Here is a 14,567-nt window from a genome sequence, read left to right on the forward strand (position 1 = left end):
ACTTCAACTTAATCGCTTGTTGATCGAAGGCGACTGGCAACTGAATTGAAAGACGTTCTATTGGTCGATTCGATCATATTGCCTAGCGAATATGACTAGATTGCCTAATGTAAACACCTGATTCCAAAACATTTTCAGGGGAAAGGAAAAGTGTCCGGCATGCGGTTATGCTTATTTTACATTAAATTACTTTTATAATTATATGAGAAAAATGAATGCTTATGGAATACAAAAAAAAAAAAAAAAAAAAAAATACTCTTTACAGAAATATTGCTACTAGAGGAACAGCACTAGATTTATTCATCAAATGAATTTAAAAATCACAACTGCTGATCTACGTAATAAAATTAAAAATATTAAAATGCTTCGAAAAGGTCAAGTGTGGAAGATATACCCCAACAAAAGCTGACCGGTTCATGAAGCTGACCGCTTTTTATGCTAGATTATATAAGCTCCATTAGAACGTACAGGTCTACTTTTGCCGCACCACTAGAAAGAATTGTTGAAAAATTATAAATCTTTCACTAGTATCCTTCTTATTAAAACCTAAAAAGTTTCCACTGGGCACCATGAAAATACCTCACTTGGCATAGATAAAATCCAAAGGGGCTACAAGAAGTAATTGCTGAAAAATTAGAATTCTTTTACGATTTGCGTATAAATACGATTTCCGGGTACGTAGAATAAAAACCTAGTTAAGAAACGCAAACCAACCTTTGCTAGGTGGCCATTGAAAGAAAAATACTATTTAACGGAGTCAGACAGGACGAAGCTAGTGGGTCCGCGTAGTAGCGCGAGAGGGGTAAGTCCGAAGAGATCAGGAGCGCCAGCAATGGTAGGTGTACGCGCAATCGAAGGTAGTGGAAAAAACTTGATTTTGGCAATGATACGAGCTTCAATAGCACTTGTTATGGTTTCATACTAGTAAGGCTGCACTTGTAAATATAAAATAAAGGTCCTGTACACTGTGCAAAAATATGCCACAGGTGGAAAATAGCATCTAATAGAACCATCTTTCATACGCACTCACTTATTTTATCCATCGTAAAGCACTTGTAATTATTTTACCCTAGTAACCTTACACTTGTAAACCCAAAATATAGGTGTATTACTTTGTATTTAATTCTGATGCCTGCAGAAATTTGCTCCTTATAAACATGTTATATATATATATATATATATATATATATATATATATATATATATATATATATATATATATATATATATATATATATATATATATATATATATATATACACAAAGTATTGAATTTTGTCTGTAAATCTTCCAAAATAGAATGCACCAAAACAAAACCTGCACCGGTTAGTAACGTGGTAAGTGTTATGATTTAACCTGTTAAAAATAATCTATTATTTTGTGCTAAGTAAAGGTTTTGCTGCTCCTAATCTGTGCGCTATAAATACCATTCTTGCTTTACCTTCAGTGTGAGCGGTCCCGGGTTCGATTCCCGGTGGGAGCACTCGATCGAAAAACTATAAAAAGCTTTTTAATGCGAACTATCCTGAATGAGGTTTCCTTATTCACACTAGGCAAACGCCAGGGTGGTACCTAACATAAATCCTAGGCCTCTTCCTTCCTTCCTCAATTCTTTCTTTCTACCCTTTCAGTGTGCTCGCCGAGGGACGTCATCCCTCAAAAACGTGACGGGCTAACATGCCCTTTGATGCCGAAAGCTCAGAAATCTAAATCCTAAATCTAAATTCTCGCTTTTAGTAGCTATCTAACGGAAGTTGGTTAGTGCTTTTTGTAGTTATTTACTGTTAGCTTTTATGGCACTTCTCTATACTTGTACCGATAACAGCTAAGCCTTTTGAAAGTAAATCCTCATCCAGTAATGCAAGTCCGCCCTTCTGCAAGAGTAAAACTGCCGTTGAAAGACATGGATACATTACTAATAAGACTCCAACTGACCAGAACAGTATATATATTTTAAAATTATATGTTTGTGTTATAGTTTCGGCTATGTAACATACCTTCCTCATTATAATGTATACTTTGATAATATAGGTAATGGTTACATTATGATTCTAAGTATTTGTACCTAAACTGGGACTGCACGGTTTCCACTTACTAATGACTATCCAGCTAAAGAACTTGTCAATTTTACGAGATGATGTTAATTAAAAAATCATATATTTTTTTCATTATTTAATGATTTTTTAATACATTGTATAGTGCAAGTTTATAATAGACCGTCATAAAAATGGCAATTTTATGGTAAAAAAGAGTTGGCTATAGATGAAAGTATATTAATATGATATTGATTCCCACTGGTGGAACATTTTTTGCAAAATGAAAGTAATGGGGCGTTTACACTTAGTCGCTTTAGTCGCACGACTAAATCGACTCGCTGCATTTGCCACTAAATCGAAGCAACTAGGCCGAATCAGATTGATGAATGTGTTCAATTATTTCAACCACAGAAAATAGAACGTCTTTTAATTCAGTTGCCAGTCGATTAGTCGCCTTCGATCAACAAGCGATTAAGTTGAAGTCCCGTTTACACGGTCGATTAAGTTGAAAGTGACGTCAATTCAACTGAATCGAACGCAAATCGACTAAAAGTAAACGCCCCATAAGGAGTATTTTATGTTAACAAGTGCGGTTATGATGAGTGACTCCATATGAAAGACGACTGTGTAATATATTAATTTCACCAGCAGAGCCTTTCTCCATAATATAGGAAAGTAAATTTATGTTTACAAGTTTAGAGTTATTACTGTGAAACCATGACAAGTGCTTAAACCTACAGAAAGATTCTCTACTGAAAATTCTTTCATCAAAGTACACGTATACTATGCTTCTAAATACTGTTTTCTTAATATAAATTCCCTTATCCAACACCATTTTCTTTTCTTTTTCCTTGTCACTGCTATTTAATTTCGTCCCTTAATTCTTCTGCTATAACACCACAAATTGTACCAATTACTTTTTGCTTGGACATCTTTAAAATTGCCAGTCGATTTCGAATCGACCAGAGGAGAACAAGTCGACAAGCAACATTCAATTTCGGTTGAAACAATTGAACACATCCATCAAGCTGATTCGGCCTAGTTGCTTCAATTTAGTCGCAAATGCAGCGAGTCGATTTAGCCGTGCGACTAAATCGACCAAGTGTAAATGCCCCAACGGTTTACTGTTGAAGAAGCATCATCAGATATGCGTCGAAATTTAACATAACTTACGTAACACAGACACATTGTATTGAATTGACACAGATTTACTATGTACAGTCATATTATAGATAGAATTACTATATCCTGTCCTGAAAAGGAAATTTTGCTAATATAATTTGTCCTCTTTTGAAAAATTAATTTAGATAATCTAAGTACAAGTTCAGTTATATCTAAGTATATTGATATATTTCGAAACTTGAAAGAGATTTACAGTTAGTAATAAGAATAAAACAGTTTATTAAAAAGGGAAAATTCTTTCTCAGGCTGAGAAGCAGAATTAGATGTAAAGACAAAGGAAAGAAATATCTGGAAAAATGAAAATTACCTATCTCTTTCCTAATAATTAAATTTCATATCTTGTTTGGAGAATTAATTCTAAAGTTGTTTCGTTCGGGATCATCATGCTATTGCGCACAACAATATTCGACAGATTTATATTTATTTGAAAGCATTTTTCATAAAAATTAAATATGTGACAAAGGTGGAAGAAACTATAGAGAAGGGACGCGAAGGAGGGGTAAAGGGCATAAGGTAACCGGAAGTAGTTAAAATCGGAATTGATTGATTTGTTTTGTCAAGATGACTCGATGGATATATAGATTTTCTCCGCCTTATGCAGAGTTGTTTTCAGGTATGATTAGCGTCACACTAAAGGCCTGACTAATGTAGGAAATATTATATTAGTCGAACTCTTTAGTATTTTATCTAATCACGCGTCAGAAAGACTTTGCATAAGGCCCTCTATGTTTTCTATCTGATTATACCCCAACCCCGATAATTAAATTGGGCTCTGTAAACCAGAAGTAGTAAAAATCAGTATCGATCAACTTAATTTGTCAAGCTGAATTGTTCATATATAAATTGTATGGGCCTTATGCAGAGTCGTTTTGACGCGTGATTAGAGTCATACTAAATAGTTTGACTAACACTTGTTTCAGTGCAGTAGACAGCTTGTAGTATGTCGCTAATCATACGCCAAAACGATTCTGCATAAGGCGGTATATAGATTTCGTTGCTGATTATACCCTACTCCCGGTAACTAAGTTACGCTTCGTAGAGTGGCATTGGTTAATCAGAAGTAGTTAAGATCGGCATTGATCGATTTGTTTTATAAAGCTGAATCGATTGATGTATAAATTGTGGGTCTTACGCAGAGTCATTTTGAAGTGTGATTAGAGTCATACTAAAGGCCAGACTATTGCAGGAAACATATTTTGGTCAAATTCTTTAGTAGGACACTAAACAGGTGTCCGAATGTCTCTGCATAAGGCTCTCTAAGTTTTGTTACTCCACTCCCGAAAACTAAATTATTCCCTGATAATTGATTGTAGTAATTATGTAGTATCATTTTAGAGCATTTCCTTCACTTTGGGAAATGTTTAAGCCCTCTTAGGATACGCATTTTAATAAAAATGTATAAAATCTCATAAGATACTCAATTTTTTGGCTTAAATTTTGAACTCTCCTACACCAGTTTGGATATGCCAATTGATCAAAGTGGCAATAATAAAAAATATAAAAAAGAGGTAGACATTGCTACAAAATTCATATCAAACGAGTAAGCAGTAGCCATTTTCGTTCCTCTCCATATTCAAAGTTACACTTTCACTTACTACAATGAATTAAAATGTACGAGATATTTTCCCATTATATTTCATTATCTTCGCTTACTGCCTTACTGGACACAGTCTAAGAAAGTTCATGATTCCAAAAAATCTGTAGAAGTAAGTATACCAAGAAACAAGAATAGAAAATACGAAATAAATGTGATAATCACATAGCGCTACGTAGCGAAGAAATTATAAATTTAAAACTGCTGCATCTCACAGAAGGTACGCCGAGCGTTATTCACTTTTTCGTTATGCCAGCTCAATGAATAGAGGAAGATAATGGAAGTGGATCTTTGTTTATGCGAATTTGTTTTACCAAGGAAATGCATTTAATCACAGGTGAGTTGCCAAAGTAGAATAATTTAATACTGTTTTTACACTGATCAAACAAATTTTTATGTACTCATTATATCAGTGTTTGAGATTTTTACATCGTAGTTGTATACCTAGATCCCTTTCTCGTTGTTTGTATTCGTTGTACCAAGAGGAGTTTCAAAATAAAACACAAGGAAGAGTAGTGAGAAAGGATTCGAAGGCACTATTGCAGATTGGAAGAGTAGTGAGAAAGGATTCGAAGGCACTATTGCAGATTAACGAATAATTCTTTTAATCTATGGAACTATTGGCATACTGTTGAAATATTCTCATTATAGCAGAATAAAACGTTTATGATATTAATTGTACTGTGTTGCAATTCTATTTGTTTTAATTTACTATGGGCAAGTTTACATTAGGTTTACTGAGGGTAATGGATATGAGTGGAGTTTCTTGGAATGAAGAGTCAGTGCTATCCTATTTTATGAGAGCACATTTTTGTAAAATTTATGGTAGGACATGAATTTTGATTTTGAAAGATGGGGGATGGTTTTGGAATTGGGGGCCCAAAATCAGGTTAAAAAAAAGAAACATTTACAGGAGATATGAGTTGATGTTATACAAGGGTAAATAGGCAAGGCTCTAAAACACAGGTCTCTTCCTATTTACCTGTAATAAAGACCGAAAACAATGTGCCCTGGGGGGCTCTAACCCGCCTTGACTCGCTCACGCTTGCTCGGCAATACTATATGAATTAAATATATTTTGATATAGAAAGGAACCAACCTAGCTACTAACCTGTGTTCTAGAACCTTCTCGGTAATTACTAAGTACTATCACAGGCATCTCTGGCAGGTTTAAATTGGGGTTGACGGTGTCCAATAGAATGCTACGAGACTAACTGAATTTACGTCATATTAATAGTAAGTGGTAATTTTCTTGAATTATGAGATAACTGCATCCTTATACTACCTTTACCAATGTAGTATAAATCGATCGGTTAAATTTGACGTATTTCTGCCAGTATTTGTTCATTTCTTTCCGATGAGTTCCAAAGTCCTGAGCTGCATATGGAACTTACAATGATTACATTTTACATTGACATATAAATATTATAATGAAAATTCCTTTTTTTTCTTTTCTTTATTTTTTTTAAGTTTCTGAAAGGGAACTTTGAAGTCGAAATAGATCAAAGATAAGTAAGGGAAGGAAACTTATTTTCATGAAAATAAAGTGGAACATCCACCAGCCTATGTTTTCTGTACATAACCAGATGTATTGTTTGGAACCGAATACGAGTTTTAGATCCTTTCACTTAGGTTTAGTGCAGCAGTGATGTAGTTACTTAACTCACCTATTCCAATCAGCCCAACTAATATTTAACAACCATATAAATTCATTTGTTGTGCCTCTCTGTACTTCTATATAAATCAGCATTGGTCAGTCTTATCTCCTCAGCAAAACATTGTAGTGGGATACGTCCCCCCGCCAGAGATGCCCGTGATTACTAGCATAATAGCATAACCTAACTTAATCGGGTTAACTGCCGCAGATGGCGGCCCCGAAATACAAAATTTACAGAGAAATGAACAGGATTAGACTGAATGCGATAATGAGAGTAACAAACATTAAAAAAGTCATCACTGTAGGATGATTAATAAGGGAGATTGTGGACTGTATGTAGTATGATTAATAAGAGAGATTGCGGATTGATACGATATGAGGTGAGGTGGCAGTAGATCATAATCTGACAGTGTTTCAAACCCACTGTGTTATTAACTAACTTAGGATATGTATGCTTGGAACAAAACGAATCCTGTGGGGCTTCTAACCCCCTTCGCTCGCTCAGCTATGTTTCGTAACATAAGTAAATCACTTTTTTTTTTTTTTAAATCAATAAAGTTGTGTGTGCAAAGTGGACTAAATACCACGTGACATTACATCACGCTCGGGTGATACAACTTAAATTGAATTTAACCTTGCCCTTTGGGAAGACATTTAATCGACCACATTGTTTTAGTCATTAATGAGTAGAGTGTAGTTTGCAACACTTGACAGTTATAAGGTCATACCATACTGAGGTAAGGTAAGGTAATACCATACTGAGGTGTACGGGTGTAGGGAAGAGCAAAAGAAGCATAAAAATAAGAAATATTTGTGATTAATAGTGAATAGTGAAAGCCAGAAATGAAACAGTGGTACTTAATTGTAGGTGAGATATATGAAAGTCAGAACAGGTAAGATGTAGTATAGCATTGAAAACAGATTCATGTGGGTTTTATTCGGGGTCGCCATCTATGACAGTTTAGCCACCGAAAGTATACTAACCTAGCATAAACCATCAACAAAACAGAAAATATAGGAAGAATACTAATGTGAAGTAAAGAATTTTGCCCTCCCCGTCCCCAAATCCAATAATCGTAATCTAATCTAAACCATCAAAAAGTACAGAAAATATAGCAAGAAAGCACGAAATTTAAGCAAAATATTCTGGCCCACCAATCCAAAAATATGCCGAAAGGGGAACATATATGAAATCGGGATATATGTGGATCTTGGTGGCCGTATAACGCGAGAATATCTAATACAAAGTCTGCGCGTATAAGAACATACTGTTAAATATGGAAACGTTAATAGTGCAGTAAGTCGTGATTCTTAAAGATGGAGGGGGCCGCGGTGGCTCAGTGGTAGAGCGTTCACCTCTGGTGCTTGGGGTCTCGGGTTCGATCCGAGCCCCCGCCAAGTGAACTGTGGTGGACAAACACCGTGTGCGTGGGTTTTCTCGGTGTTCTCCCGTTTCCTCCCACTTTCTTCATTCCACCATTTCATTCATTACTCATCATCACCGTCTCCTTTAGCCTAACCGGCATAACCGTGGGACGTAAAACTCAAAAGATTTCATTTTCTTAAAGATGGAATCCGGTGGGGGCACTCGGTCAAAAAGGTGTAAAACGCTTTTTCAGGCCAGCCACCCTGAATGAGGTTTTCCTGGGTTTTCCTCATTCACACCAGGAAAATGCCGGGGTGGTATCTAACATATAGGTCCCAGGCCGCTTCCTTCCTTCCCCAATCCTTTCTTCCTTCCCTTTCCCGGATAGTGTGCTCGCCGAGGGACGTCATCCCTCAAAACGTGACAGGCTAAATGGCCTTAGATGCCGGGAGCCCGGAAACCTAAATCCGAAACCCTAAATCTTAAAGATGGAAGTATCCAAAACCAAAGTTGGCAAATACCGTGGTTTTTATTGGAAAAAAAGTTTTTTTTTTTAAGTTTAAACGAATTTTTTTGGGTTTAAACTAGTTTTTTTTTTTTTTTTTTTTTTTTGTTTGTTTAAATAGTTTGCTCTATGTATTTATATCACATATGGACAGAAATAAGTTTGTTTCGCCTTGGTGTTATTATGCAACAACCGGTTATGCTGGAAGGGGTCACATAAGCTTGAAGCGGAATCCAGACCGCTTCTCGGAGAGAAATTGTACTCCACTTGAACTCAAAACCGGCACTAATTGGCCACAAATGCGATACATCTGCCGACCCACTCACGAAGGACTCCTGATAAAAATACGTTGTACTGATCTTTACAAACTTGTTAATGTAATTGTTAAGAGTCATTTCAGTAGGACAAAAAGATAAACAGTTGCACAAGTGAAACCATTATACAGACTTACATATGGACAATTTCAAAATACTGCAGAGTACAGAAAATCCAAGTTAAAGAAATACAACGACTTAATTTGCATAAACTCGCGGCCACCGATAACCGACCTTTACCCATATCCTTCCTAAGAAACAACCCCTTCCACATACATGACCACAAGTGACCACAAAAGTGTTTTCTGCACGTGCTGAGGGACAGCACAAATTGATTCGTGTTCTATACTCGGCCCTCCCAAAATGAATGTGCACCAAATAATAGAACATCTTCCTTCAGGAACATTATCTAAAGACAGTACGAGTTCATTTCCTGCTTAGAGAGGTTTATATTTCAAGAATATAATTATGACTTCATAAAATATGCTAGCATTGAATCTACTCAATAAACGTAATAACTCAAAAATATAAAAATCAATTATATAGTCGTTTTTATGGACTCTTTGTACGGATTGCAATATGATTGCACAATGTTAATGGCTAGATTTTTTTTGTCTTCAAAGTACAACGCAGTTGTGTATACAGAATTTCACCGAGAAGATTGTAGCACCCAATATCATATCTTTTGAGAATGCTCGCGATTTTTCCATAACACTACTGCAACGACCATTACCATTGGGATGCAGATAAAGTACATATTTCGGAACAGGATAATAATGGCTAGTACAAATATGCTTGCCAACGAAAACATTATGAATACCGCAGTTTTTGAATGAAGCGTTGTTCTGACGTAAGAGGGAGGGGAACAGCAAAACCGCTCGCAAGACGGTGATAGGGATCTCACTCGATTAGTCAGTGTGTTGCTTGTGCTTAGAATGGAAAAGGCCGTAGGTATATGAGAGTGTAAATGCACTCCCACGCGGCGCCCCTGCTGCGATGCGCTCCTGCCCTGACATGATTTATATAATTCTGCCTTTCAGTAGGCACCTAGCACAAGTTGGTTCTTGTTCTTTGGACAGTCGTTTTAATTATCTCTGAACAAGCGTTTATACATATAACTAGTAATCCCTCTGAAGGTAAATCTGCACCCAGTAATACAGTTCTTCCCTTAACAAGCATTTTTTAAGGCACTATGAGTGAATTTCCTGATCAAAGATGCGAGTATATAATCAATTTTAAGTATGCAAACCTAATACAGGACAGCACCTTTTTTTTATTGCTCTAAGCAAACTGCATGTGCGGAACATGTATATCAATACGTAATCAGAGCATCATACTCAGTTCAGGTGTATATACGAGTATGTATTTGCGTATGTTCGAATGTTATAGCATAACTGGAACGTCTGGAGCAAACTTGATACACACATTACCTAGAGTTTGGAGAAGAGTACTGTCGGGGAAAAGGGGAGATTGAAGGGGGTGACATAAAAATGATCAGAAACGACCGATATGTGTGTCGAATCTGTAGTTTTCAAGGTCGCTGAGATTAATAGTGACACTTCTGATGCCGTTTAAATCCAATCCATATTCAGCTCATCTTAGTACTCCTGAGGAGGGGGACGGTGACATGTAAATATAATTTAAAATGACGGATATTAATGTTGAACTCAAAATTTTCGGGATCCCTTCCAAGGTCATCTCACAGTTGGGCTTAAAAAAAAAAAACTATCACTCTAGAGAAAGGGGACACATAAAATGATAGAAAACGACTGTTATTAGTGTCGAACCCGAATTTTCACGATTCCTCAGATAAACAATGACACTTCTGACCGTTTAAATCCGATTTAAGCCCTCATTAGCTCTGGGGGGCGGGTGAAATAGTGATATGTAAAAATTGTCGGCGTCGCCTAGTGCCGTGTGAGTTAAAGTTCAGCCTCCAGTGGGGGCAAGACCCCCTAAGCACTCTTAGGGGGAGTGGAAGGGGCAGACAAAAATAATAGTAAACGGCTGATATTAATGTCGAATGCATGGGTTTTCGGGGTCGCTTAGATAAAGAATGACACTTCAGATGTCATTTAAGGTCAAGTTCAGCTCTCATTAGTACCCTGACGGGGGTGAAATTGTAACATGTAAATATAATTTAAAATGACTGATATCAGACTCGAATCCATAGTTTTCGTAGTAGGGTGGAAGAGGTGAAAAATAAAATGTTAAAAATAAATTGAAATTTGTGTCGAATTCATAGTTTTCCAGGTCGAGAAAACATCTGATCGGTTTCCAGTAACTTTTAGAATATAGATAATACCTACTTCAATCGCATCAAATTGACTCTTTTAATCACATCAATTTGGTTAAAAACTTATTCTTTGGGGGTAGGGCGGGTAGCACTCCAGTGTGTATTGCAGGCCTAAATTCTTTCCTTATCATTATTAAATGTAGAATTGTCTTTCTACTTAGAATTTATATATTTCTATGAAAAAGAACGAAGGAGGGTCTACCAAAAAAAAAAAAAAAAAAAAAAGTAAAGGAAAAATGGTAATGATTTTTGGAATCTGATCTTGGTGCGCTATTGACATAAATTGGTTGGCCTTCAACTTAACTTTGGCTTGCTTACTCGTGATGATCACAACACATAACTAACCAGCATAACGAGTTCCAGTAACTAATAACCATTCTCAGACTAAGTCTCCACTCCCTTTTATTCCGCAAATAATAATAGTATCTTGAGGATGCAGTGACTCAGTGGTAGAATGCTCACTTTTGATGCGTGAAGCCCTTGGTTCGATCCCAGCTCGCGTCGAGTGGGCTTTTTTGTGGACGAATACCATGTATAAGGGATTTCTGGGATTCGTCCGGTTTCTTCTACTTTTTCGTTCCATTACATTCATGACCATCATCTCCATATCCCTAGCCTCGGAGCATAATCGTGGGACGTTAAACTAAAAGAAAAACTCCCACAGAGGCCTCATCTAGCTATACATTCTACTTATAGTGTCGCCATAGTATCTTGTTTCAGAGTTGGTCAAATGCCTTATGATTTCGAAAACATCCATAATGGTGGACCGAGCTTGGTCCAATTGGCCTGTGTCCAAATTCAAACCTAGATTCTTAGTATGAATAAAAACTCATTTCGTAACCAACCTCTCTGTATTATTATTGGATATGTGTACAACTTTTGTATCGTTAATACCATGTGAATTATTATTTTAAATGTAATAATCCAGAAGTCGAATCTTCCTTTGAATTTCTTATATATTCTTTGAATCTAAGTAATATATTTCATTTTCGTGATCCCTATGTACGTTTTCTCACAGAAGCACGAAATGGATAAACAAAACTAGTTTGCAAACTGCCCGTAAAATAACTTTTTTATTACGTTAAATGTTTCTGTAAAATCTTGCCTGGTCTTTTATATCTCCATATCGTACTTAATTTCGTCACATCGCCTTGTGTGAGGATGTTTCCTGGGTCATTTCTTTTCTCTTGGTATCCAGTCAAGGCTTGCTTTTGTTCATCATTTCTTCTTGTACTAAATCCAGCCCTCTGCCACTTCAGTGCCTTTGTAAGAAGAAGAAGAAGAAGAAGAAGAAGAAGAACAAAGTGTGTTGCGATGTCGTGGGCTTCCGGTAACGTATGTCGTCAGTCAAAAAAAGATTGGGAACTGCTGAGTTAATTTATAAGGAAACAGATCTGCGTTCGACAAAATATCGACACTGTTATTGGATAACTTTATTATTAACTAGGTCGGTGCAAATAATCTTTGAGCGACTGTGTAAAATCTTGCTCGTTCAATTTCCTTGCAATTACTGTCCGGTGACTTGAAAAACATGGAGAAGATTTTGGTTATGAGTACATGTCTAAAACTAGGTGCATTATTGCTAATCCTAACAATAGCGTAATATTAATAAAGATTAAGTGTAGTTCAGCAAGTAGCATTATTTGCAACAAATAAGTAACAACATGAGGAGTTAGTGCCAGTAGGAAGCTTAGAGAAGACCTCGGTAGTGGTGGATAAAAAATAACTTCCCTCGCCACCGTTTTTACTCGTCCACAGAAAAAGAAATTATTTCCCACCAAAATATCGGTCCTCTAGCATGACTGGGGATATTTTAGCACATACTGAACGAATAGTAACTAAATAGGTTCGCAACACTGACAAAGAAATGTTTTTTTGGTCAGTTCTTGATAACACAGTATTCAATCAATCTGGAGAACTCCTGTGGAAGTCTACGAATGACTGCCACAAAAGTTCTTCAAAGCAACTTGAAACAAAAATTAGTGTAAAACTGTTATTTGCGACCTCGAGAAGAAGGCGTTCATACAGTGTTTGCAAATACTTGTGTGCAGTTGTAGTCTCCGTGTAGCCGAACGATTAATGTGCGTGATGTTGAATTCAATTCGTAATGGACGCACTGAATTTTTAATGCCGATCCAGCGGTAGGTGCTACTTGAGATAAGTCAGATTTTGGGAGGAAGTTCGACAGTGTGTGTGTGTGTGTGTGTATGTGTGTTCAGAACAGTTATTTCTCTTATGCCAAAAAGAAACAAAGGCAGAACCTTTTTGTTTTTCCAACAGATGGCTTCAGTCGTTTTATTGTACTTAAAACGAAACTTCTCCCATCGGTGACTCTACGACCGGTTTCGTTACATTTCTCACCTCTTCTTCAGCGTATGTAGAAGACACGATGTACAAAATTCTCTTCTTGTCCTCCATTTGTAGTAGAATAACAGTGGCGGAATAAGTATATTTTAAGTACTTTTCCATTATTTCACTTGAATTTCTGATTCCTTGAAACTCCTTACAATTCAGGCTTTCGACTCTCCAGTGGAGCCTTGTTCACGGAGGAAAAAAAAGTAATAGAAATATCGGAGAAACCAAAAGGAAGAGACTTAATGAAAATTTCACTTGAATTTCTGATTCCTTGAAACTCCTTACAATTCAGGCTTTCGACTCTCCAGTGGAGCCTTGTTCACGGAGGAAAAAAAGTAATAGAAATATCGGAGAAATCAAAAGGAAGAGACTTAATGAAATAAAGCGGTGCCACAAACACTGTTGATTGCTGGTGGTCAACATCAAATAGTACCGAAACTAGTTCAGCACTCTGTGAAATAATGGGCTCAAGTTCTGTGTTCCTTTTTGGGGCAGGAAAGTTTGCTAGCTCATGTTAATGCATTTCTTGTGTCAGTACTGGATGTATTTTTCAATTACTGGCTTCCATTTCTTGCTTAACCTATCATTATCTGTGTCAAGTTTTGGATTTTTCGAAGAAGTAAGTAAAGAACTAATCCTCATGCCATGGTAAAAAAGAACCCACGCTTTAATAAATTTCTAATGGCAGTTTTTATACTAATTTGTGCATACTAACTGCAATGGTAATGTGCTACTCAATATTTTTAAACATTATCTTCTGTAAGATCCTGAGAAAAATGATCTTATAGTTAGGGCATTTTAACTACCAGCTACACTAACAGTAACAGTGCTTACGTGCATACATATGTAATAGCGTTTTTTATACTAATTTGAGGATGTTAAATCCACCGAAACTATTTTTAAAAATATCTGTCCATGAGATCATAACATACCATTGAGGAATAATCACCGAAAAACTGGATGCCCATAGACTTAACATTGGAAAAGCATTTGGCGTGCAAATTCTCATTGTAAACAATGGAATATAGAATTTTCAGCATTAGAAATGGGGCGAAGCCCTTTTCGAATTGTTTTGCGAACACAATTTTTCAGTTTTTTTTTTTTTTTTTTTTTTTTTAAAGTTCTGACCACTGTTGTTTGGTATTTTTTGATGGTACCAAAAAGATTCTAAAATACGAAATCTATATTTTTTGGTAGAACGATCGTATCTCACAATTGGTCAAACTTGACGGTAGAACACACAAAAAAGAAACTAATATTGT

The 14,567-nt window shown here is 36.3% G+C and overlaps 1 protein-coding gene across 2 annotated transcripts in view; it reads left to right on the forward strand.

The window, feature by feature from the left end:
* The first annotated feature begins 5,025 nt into the window (after window positions 1-5,025).
* Window positions 5,026-14,567, forward strand: part of LOC145663132 (uncharacterized) — a 121,019-nt gene continuing 111,477 nt past the window's right edge. For both annotated transcript variants that reach the window (XM_081729427.1, XM_081729429.1), the window contains exon 1: window positions 5,026-5,149. The gene's annotated coding sequence lies outside the window, so the exon portion shown is untranslated. The remainder of the gene's footprint in view (window positions 5,150-14,567) is intronic.

This window comes from Thermobia domestica, chromosome 10 (assembly GCF_964235325.1).
Source record: "Thermobia domestica chromosome 10, izTheDome1.hap1.1, whole genome shotgun sequence".
NCBI lineage: Eukaryota > Metazoa > Arthropoda > Insecta > Zygentoma > Lepismatidae > Thermobia > Thermobia domestica.